We start from the raw sequence: 10009 nt of genomic DNA on the forward strand, positions 1-10009 counted from the left end.
CGGGACCAATAGGCACCCACGCGTCAGTATTTCTGTGGCTGGGGTTTTTGTTTTTTTTAAAGGGGGGGGTTGGGGTTTTTGGGGGGTTAATTTAGGTGTTTCATATATTGTGTTAGCTAGCTATAATTAATAAAGAGAAGTGTCCTCTCTTATGTCCGTGCTTGATCGACGCTACGTACTATACATACGTATAGAGAGGACTAGACACGCTAGCTAGCTAGTAAGCAAACAAAGGAAACAAAAGATCGTCATGAACATATATGCATACAGAGAGAAGTGATATCGACCGCCTCTCCTTCTCCGAGAGATTGGTCGAACAACAAGTTCTCGTATATCTATCCGACACTAACGGCTAGATATATACAATAATTATCTCTTATAAATATAATCTCCTAACATACGGACGCATGGTCCATATAGTATTCTTCGTCTTCAGCGATCACGTGGTCAAGAAAGAATGCCGCCAATTCCTCTTGAATTGCTCGCATGCGAGCTGCTGCTAGGAGTCCATCCCGCTTCCGAAATATCTAATTTGAAGAAGGGGGTCAATACATATATATATGAATGAATGAAACTCAACACAAATGATGGTAATAAAATAAAATTGTGAATATTGTTATTTACGCACTTCATATTGTTTGTCAGAGTCGCCCCGCTCACAGGTCGTGTGGCGGATGGACTCGCAAATGTAGTATCCACAGAAATCATTCCCTTATTCCTGCCACAACCACTTTACAAAAAACAGAGGTCAATCAAACTGATAAGCAAGAATGCTAAATGGTATTGATGAAACTAGCGCTTGAATCACTAGGAGATGCACGGAACATGCAACTATAGTACTTACTTTCGGGTGTCTAAATTCCAGCTTCTTCGGCAGTGCCGGAGCTTTTTTGGTGAATTTTCTTCAAACCCTGCCAGACAAAGAAAACAATTACTTGATATCAGAAATGAACAAAGTTGCTGATATGGTAGATAATGATCGATTTAACTTACTTCCCGAGCATTTGAGTCATGGTCGCATACTCCTGGGGATCTTTTCGTTTAGAGTCCAAGACAGTTACTACTCCCTGATCAAGCTTAATCTCTAGGAGAATATAGTGGAACCTGCGCACGCGTGCATAACTCATCAATTACATTACTATAACCTTGACTAATATATAAGGGAAACCGAATATGCACAAGACAGTAACACTCACTTGAAGTTGTAAGGAAAGAGTATTATATATTTGTTTTCATTTATTACCAACGATCGTAGCAAGTTGGCCTCGGTATCTGCGGCATGAAATTTAACCTCAGTTGCATCTATGAGATTTGTGTTAATGAACCTAATATCACCGATTTGTCTTTTCTTCAATTCGACGATCTTCAATCTGCATAATATAGTGATGATAATTATAAATACATGCAATGAAAGAGCTGAGCTATATAGAGAGACTTAATGATAGAAGTAGTACTACTTACAGACAGTAGCAGGTGACCGTTACTTTATCGAGGGCCAATTGATTGAAAAATTGAAAGAACTCCTCAAAAGGAACAGGCAACAGTTCAATTCCAACGAGGTCATGCTCCTTTTTAACTCTCATATAAAAAGTATTTCTCCCCCAGACTCTCTGCAGATTTTCAAGTACCAATCATGCAATTTTCGCATCATCGTTGATAGAGATCTTTCATCTTTGACGAGAGGCTTCCCATACTCGTATATTTGTATCTGCACCTCCAAGAAATCATAATGTACATCGTCGGGCAGGTAATCTCCAAGATTTCTATAACCGGGGACCATCCTCGGATCATTACGACGATGTCGCTAGGCACCTTGAGTGGGGGGCCCGATTGCGTCGCTTGTTCGCCGAGCTGGGCAATTTGTTTCCCAGCTCGTCGTTCTTTCATCCTTTGATCACTGACAGTACTTCCCGACCGCTCCGCTTCGGCAAATGCCTTTCCAATAATGCACTCATAGTTGCCTTTCGGCGGAGACTTGGGTGGTTTTGTCAGGGCAGCCAGAGTGCGCTTCGCTTTCACCGGATCTACCTTCTCCTCCGGAGGTGGATGTTTCTTTGCTTTCACCCCTTCAAAGAAGTTCCTCACTTCTTCTCGCGCGATCTCGGCGTTCTCCTCCGGGGTCCTCTCGTATGGTAACTTCTCTGGAGTCTTCAAAGAAGGACCGAATCTGTATGTCCTCCCGCCTCTGGCTGTACTGCTAGACGCCGGCAGAGCAGATGGAGCGGCTATCTTCTTTACTTGCTTACGAGGCGGAGGATAAGGACTACGACGCGCTGGAGCAGCCGGCGCAGCGGCGGGTCTCTTCCGCCCTTGCTGACGAGGTGGAGAAGGAGGAGGCTGACCGCTCGGGCGCGCTGGCGCAGGCAGAGAAGGAGGCGGAGTGCCGCCATGCACCGGAGAAGGAGCCGACCGAGTGCACTGATCGTCACTCGCCGGAGGAGGAGGCGGTGGAGGAGGTGGAGTGCCCTGACTCGCCGGAGGAGGAGGAGGAGGAGGAGGCGGAAGCGTCCAGTTCGGAAGGTTGATGAGCTCCTTCCGCCATAGGCATGGAGTCTTCAGAGCAGAACCCAACCGAGTCTCCCCTTCACCGGTAGGGTGGTCAAGCTGGAGGTCCTCAAATCCCTCCATTATTTCATCCACCATCACCCTAGCATATCCTTCTGGAATCGGCCGACAGTGAAAAGTTGCCCCGGGTTCAGTAGGAAAAACAGAGCCAACAGCCGCCTTGACCTTCATATTAATACATTGCGTCATAAGGTGGCAATTTTGAGACTCCGTGATAGCATCCACGGGATAGCTGACAGGAGCCATCAAGACATGCTCTGGCTGAAGCAGCTCGATGGAAGCCACGCTGCTTCTCCGCTGAGATGGCGGGGAAGCTTCGGCAGTTCATTTGCTGCGATTTGCTTCTCGTTCCTCTATCGCTTGTAACCTAGCGTGCAGCGCCTGCAGTTGGGTCTGCTCCACTTTCTTCCTCCTCTCGTGGCATTTGTAACCGCCTGCGTCCGGAAACCCATCCTTCCACGGAATGGAGCCTGGCGTGCCTCGTGTCTGTCCAGGGTGCTCAGGATTCCCGAGGGCCATTGTGAGCTCGTCGTTCTCTCTGTCTGGAACGAACGTCCCTTTCTGCGCTGCTTCGATATGGTGCTTAAGCCTCTTGACTGGTATTTCCATTTGCTCATCCGTCCAAATGCACTTCCCTGATACAGGGTCCAAGTTTCCGCCAGCCCCAAAGAACCAAGTCCGGCAACGGTCTGGCCAGTTAATTGTCTCTGGTTCGATCCCTTTATCAACCAGATCATTCTCAGCCTTGGCCCACTTAGGTCGGGCTATGAGGTAGCCAATTGACCCCGTGCGATGGTGATGCTTCTTCTTTGCAGCATTTTGCTTGTTTGTCGCCGACATCTTCTTACTCTTTTCCGATGTCTTTGGGCCACAAATGCGGGCCAGTGATCACTGATCTTCTCATATCTGCCCTTGAATTCTGGTGTCTTCTTTTTATCGACAAACTTATTCAACTCTTTCTTCCACCTCCCGAATTGGTCTGGCATCCTCTTAAGAGCAAAAGACTTGATTAATTGCTCTTTAACTGGCTTCTCCGGATCATCCTCTGGCAGTAGGGTGAAATTCGACTTCAGCTCAGTCCAAAGATCATTTTTCTGCATATCATTGACATAAGACACCTCAGGGTCTTCTGTAGCCGGCTTTAACCATTGCTGGATGCTGATCGGGATCTTGTCCCTAACCAGAACCCCCCACTGAGCAACAAATGCGTTCTTTGTCCGGATGGGTTCAATCGGTTGGCCGTCGGGCGCGATTGCTATGATCTCAAACCTTTCATCCGAGCTCAACTTTTTCTTCGGGCATCGTCTCTTTACCGAAGTTGTGCTCGATCCGGAGGGCTAGAAAAAAGAACAAAGACTTAATTAATATGTGTACATACCAAAACAATGAATGCATCAATTAGCTAGTCAGCATAGGATTAACTAATATATATACCTGGCCGGACTCAGTTCAGTCACCGGAGCCGTCATCACGGTCTCCTTCTTGCACCGGCATTGGGTCACCGGAGCCGTCCTCACGGTCTCCTTCTTGCACCGGCATTGGGTCACCAGAGCCATCATAATCATAGCCAGCTGCTTCCAGACCATTGGTGTCGTTGAGAAACAACAAGCAGATGGCATCACTTCCTCGTGCGATTATGTCCCCCAACAACTCTTCTTGTACTTTGTCTCGGGCGGTGTCCATGGTTTCTACAAATATTTACAACATGGCAATTATTATTCAAACACATAGATTAAAATCACGGGAGAAATGATTTCGTGGCGGCCTCTCCCAGCAGCTATAGCGACCGCCATAGCGGGCAATAGCGGCAAATAGCAGAAAAATTTCTGGTGGGAGAGATGATTTCTAGAGGTTTTTGTTGATTTTTCTGCCATTCAGAGGGATATGTTGAGGTTTTCACGGCAACAACCATAGCTTAGCGGCGAGGCTCCCGGGCAGCTATAGTGTAGCTATTGCGGCTATTTCGTGGGCTATTTGAATCTATGTTCAAACATGACAGATGGATATATTAGTGGCAAATGTAAAACTAATATTAATTAGTGGCCTCGACGCTGCTTCTCTAGGGTTTGGGGTGGCCTCGACAACGCTTCAAGGGTTTGGGGTATATCGACAACGACGACATACGTACATGGGAAAATAATATTACCGAGGAGGGGGTATATCGACCCCCCCACGTGTTGAAGTTATCGGGAAGGGGTGTATATCGACCCCCCACATGTTGAAGTTATCGGGAGGGGGTATATTGACCACCCCCCACGTGTTGAAGTTATCGGGAGTTTATATCAACACGACATACATACATGGGAAAATAATATTATCGGGGAGGGGGTCTATCGACCCCCCCCCTCATGTTGAAGTTATCGGGAGGGGTATATATCGACGATGACAGACCCGATAAAATATAAGAAAACAAAGAAGAAATAAAAAGAGGAGAAGAAGAAAGGAATAGCTAGAGGAGAAGATCGAAGAAAAAAATAAGAAAAAAAGAGGAGAAGAAGAAAGGAATTGTCAGGACCCCGATTCCAAGTCACATCGATCTAGCCGGTAACACCTCATATCACATTGCGGCCTCACGCACGGTATCCCCACGGGTGTCGCCTTACCATGGCCCGGGACCGTTTGCGCCTTTTGTCTCACGTATATGATAGTGTCGCTAGCATCCATATGACAGAGAACCCGGGCCGACATGGCTAGTCGTGAACCCAAAGCGGCACAGACCTATGGAGACAAGCATACATGAATCACATTGAGCATGTCGGTCATCAGGATGTGAATCCGGGCTGTAGCACTGGGCTAACAGGACTCCGGGGAACCCGGGCTGTAGCAGGCTAGACAGGACTCCGGAAGTCACCGCGTGACATTTCCCCGAAGGGACAGACATAGGAACAATGTGAAACACATGCCGGCCAGTCAAGTGTCCTGAGCAGTAGTGCTGGGCTAGCAGGACTCCAATGAACCGGGCTGTAGCGGACTACTATGGCTCAAGGAGCACTAGACAACATTTCCCCATGAGAGAGGCTGCCAAGGATAAACAACTAGATTGTCGGATCCCACACATACCAATCATTTCAATCATACACACAATATGCTCGATATGTGCAAATACAACATGGCATCACAACAAGACTCTACAACTCAAGTACTTTATTTAAAGGCTCCAGAGACCACACATAACATGTTCATACAGGTAGGGGTCACATGACCCGACACTCAAGTCATACAAGCATACAAGCACATGCGGAAGCAAATAGTCTGAGTACAGACACTAGAAAGCAAGAAGGCTTCTCGAAGCCTGTCTATCTACATAGGTCCCTCCATGGCCAGGATCACCACCTGGGTGGCAAGTCACTCATCGACGTCGAGATCTACATAAAACCCATCGGAGGGGGCGGTGTTGTCGTCTGAAAACAGTAATTAAGCAAACATGAGTACAAAGGTACTCAGCAAGTCTTACATTAGAACCTACTATACATGCTCATTCTCAAGAAGGTGGTGGAGTTATTGCAGCAAGCCAGCTTTGACTCTTGGCTAAGCTATCCTACGGGACACCACTAGTAAAATAGTTTTCACACACGAGTCCACTAATCACCAACACAATACTCCACCGGGGATCCTCCCTCGTCATCCTACGAGAGAGCCATCCTCGGTACTCACACTTATCTTGAGTCTTTTAGTAATAACCATTAACTTGTCTATGAACTGTATAGGCAACCAAGTAATCCTTTACCGCGGACGCGGCTATTCGAATAGTTTTATACCCTGCAGGGGTGTACTTCGTCACACATGTTTCCACCACTTAGCGTCTGCACACGACATGTGCTCGGCAGACTTCAAGCGAAAGCCGACGTGGGTGTAAACCACGACCTGACTAACCGCACAAGTCTCTAGTCCAGGTTTATCGCCTATTCAGGTTCCATCCACAAGGAGATCCGGCCAGGGTGTCCTCAACGGCCCCAAATGATGTGTGCAGGGTTCCCGAGACACCAAACGGGTGACTCGGTACACCGTGCCACGGTGTATCTACCGCATCATAGCCCACCCCTAGGGTCAGCGCTACGCACGGCCGCCAACACATAACCTACAAACACCAGAAACTAGTTGCAACTCCTAGACAGAGGACGGGAGGGGTCAGTAAGTCGAGCGGGGTCATATTTCAGGGCCCACTGTGTGGTAGCAGCTGAATCTTAAATCACGCATACATATCTCAGTTCTTATGGGTGGCCTCAATGAAACAACCCACCATGTACTCCTACATGGCCTCTCATCGATACCTTTACCAAATCATGTTCAACGCACCACTCACATTACCATCAGAATCATTTCACTATAGCCCATCACCCAGATGAACCAGACATGACACAACTCTAAGCATAGCAGGCATAGCAAGGTAGGAGACACAAACATGGCTCAATCAACTCCTACACATGCTAGTGGGTTTCATCTAGTTACTGTGGCAATGACAGGTCATGCAGAGGATAAGGGCTCAACTACCGCAGCACACGGCAGTTTGAAATGTTGTTGCCTTAATGCAGTAAATGAGAGCAGAGGCGAGAACATGGGATTGGATCGATATGATCAATGGGGCTGCTTGCCTGATGGAGTGGTAGTAGGGTACTGCCCTTCAGTTGGATACTCAGAGATATCCTCGGAGGCAGAACCTACCACGAAGGACACACAGAACATAATCAACACATGACAATATGCAACAATATGATGCATGCTATGACATGGCAAAATGATGTGTCCTACCTAATGCAATGTGAAACAAGTTGAAATGGGTCCATTTGAATCAAAGATTCAAATGAAGGTTAAAGTTCTTATGCATAATAAGTGTATTAGCTTGTTTCACCTAAACAGCAAGGTTAAAGTGGTTTGTCATGCATGAAACCATTACAGATGGATAGATTGAATTTTTCTGATCAATTTTCATATATAATTTGTTTGATTTGGAGCTATGGTTGATTTTCTATGATTTTTAGAAGTTTTGGCTATTTTTTGGAATTTCCTATATAAAAATTAATCCAGAAAATGAATAATTGCGTCATCAGTGCGTCACTGTGACGTCAGCGAGTCAAAGGCGCCAGGGCTAGTCAAACCTAACTGGTGGGCCCTGTCTGTCAGTGTCTCAGCTAACTAGCATGATTAAGTTAATACTAACTAACTGTCAGTGGGGCCTGGGCCCACATGTCAGTGACCTAAACTAACTAAAATTAGTTAGCACTAATCCTAAACTAATTAACAGGCCGTCCCCACCTGTCATAGGCTCAGGGGGAGTCAACTTGGGCCCACATGTGTCAGATGTGGTCAACTCACCGGTCAACGGGTCAAAGCCTGCCGGCGTTTAGCCGCCGGCGAGGCCAGACGTGGCGAAGTGCTGGGGGATTTGCCCATAGGGCTCCATTTGCTGCGCAGGGAGCAGCTACAGGCAGTTGGTGCTTGCCTGCATCCAGCCGTGGTGATGGCTTGGCCGGGGAGTGGCCGGAGCATCGCCGGCGACGAGCTTGGTGGAGGCCGAAGCTCGGGTCAGCTCGTGCGCATGGCTACAGTGGCCTAGGTGGCGTGGCGCTAGCACCTACAGCATCTATGCGGTGCGAGGAGTGTGATGGGCACAAGCCCGTGACCAAATGGTCACCGGAGTAGCGCCGGCGACGTGGTCAGGCGGCGGCGTGTTCGGGCACAAGAGAGGCGGCGTCTACGGTATTATAGGGGCGAAACGGAAAGCACGGGGAGGTTCAGCAGCTCACAGGGAAGCCGCAGGGACGGTCAGCGTGCTCGGGGAAGGCTCGGTGCGGTCGGAATGGCGACGGCGATCTGGGGCGGCCCGAGGTTGAAGACGACGGCGGCGGGGACGATGCAGGGGCTCCGGCGTCGTGCGGCTTGGCTAGTCGACGTAGTCGACGACGGCAAACTGTCCGGACACGGTGAGAGGGTGTGGGGACGGCGTTGGACGCGGCCGCGGCGAGCGGCGGCGACGGTGACGTCTCGGGCGACGTCGGGGAGGGCGAGAGAGAGGAGCCAGAGGGGAGGGCGAGTGTCTACGAGGTCGGGGAGAGAGAGAGGGTTCGTCCCACGTCGACAGCTCGGCGAGGGGAGCGGCGAGGCGACGGGCAGCTGCGTGGCACGCATGCTGTGCTCGCCGTCGAGCAGCTGCTTACCTGCCTGGCCAAGCCAAGCAGCTCGCTGGAGTGGTGGCTGGGCTGGGCCGGCAGGTGGGCCTGCTGGGTGGCGCCAGGTAAGCCTTTCTCTTTCTCTCTTTTCATGTTTTGTTTTCTTTTTCTATTTTTCTGTAACTTTAGGGCTTTATTAAAAATACTTAGGCACTTACTAAAATCCTGAAAATAATTGTGGGCTCTGTTGGGCATTTAAAATATTTTATAGCATTTAAATGCCCAAATTCAAATACTTATGATTTAATTCAAAAAATCCAAAATGTCCTAGAAAAGAGTGCACCATTTTTGCCAGGGGTTTCAACCCAATCCAGAAATGATGAACATTTTGTGAAGGGCATTTTGGGTTCATTGGAAATAATTTTAGTAAACCCTAGTTGTTTCCAGGGGGGCGCTGGGGGTTCTGTCATCCCCATTTCATGTTTCTGTAAAAGTAGAAATGATGCAACACTCTAATGCATGAACCAGCTAGGGTGTGACAACTCACCCCCACTCAAAAGAATCTCATCCCGAGATTTAGGATCCTCCGGGAAGAAGGTGGGGTATTCGAGTCGAAGACGATCCTCCCTTTCCCAAGTGGCTTCTTTCTCGTAATGGTGTGACCATTGAACCATGAGAAACTTGATATTATGGCGTCGAGTGGTACGCTCTGCTTGATCAAGGATATGAACGGGATATTCCCGATATGAGAGGTTATCTTGTAGATCAAGCGTTTCGTGGTCCACTCCACGGATAGGATCCGCGAAGCAACGTCTGACTTGAGAAACGTGGAAGACATCGTGAACTCTGGAAAGATGCGAAGGTAGTTCCAGTTGGTAGGCAACTTCTCCTCGTTTGGCAAGAATGCGAAAGGGTCCAATGTAACGAGGAGCCAATTTGCCTTTGATACCGAAACGATGGGTTCCCTTTAACGGAGTAACTCGAAGGTAAGCCTTCTCGCCGACTTCATAAGTCATGAGCTTATGTTTACGATCATATTGTCTCTTTTGACGAGATTGGGCTGTTTTCAATTTCTCACGAATAACGCGAACCTGCTCTTCTGCTTCCTGAATCATATCCGGGCCAAAGAGTTGTCTTTCCACGGTTTCTGACCAGTTAAGAGGCGTTCGACATGTTCATCCATAGAGAACTTCGAAAGGAGCTTTGGCCAAGCTAGCTTGATAACTATTGTTATAAGAAAACTCCGCGAATGGATGGCATTTCTCCCAACCCATTCCGAATGAGATGACAGAAGCTCGGAGCATATCTTCCAAAATTTGATTGACTCGCTCTACTTG

The sequence above is a fragment of the Triticum urartu genome, chromosome 7A (genome assembly GCF_056163025.1).
Source record: "Triticum urartu cultivar PI428250 chromosome 7A, HENAU_Tu73, whole genome shotgun sequence".
NCBI classification, from domain to species: domain Eukaryota; kingdom Viridiplantae; phylum Streptophyta; class Magnoliopsida; order Poales; family Poaceae; genus Triticum; species Triticum urartu.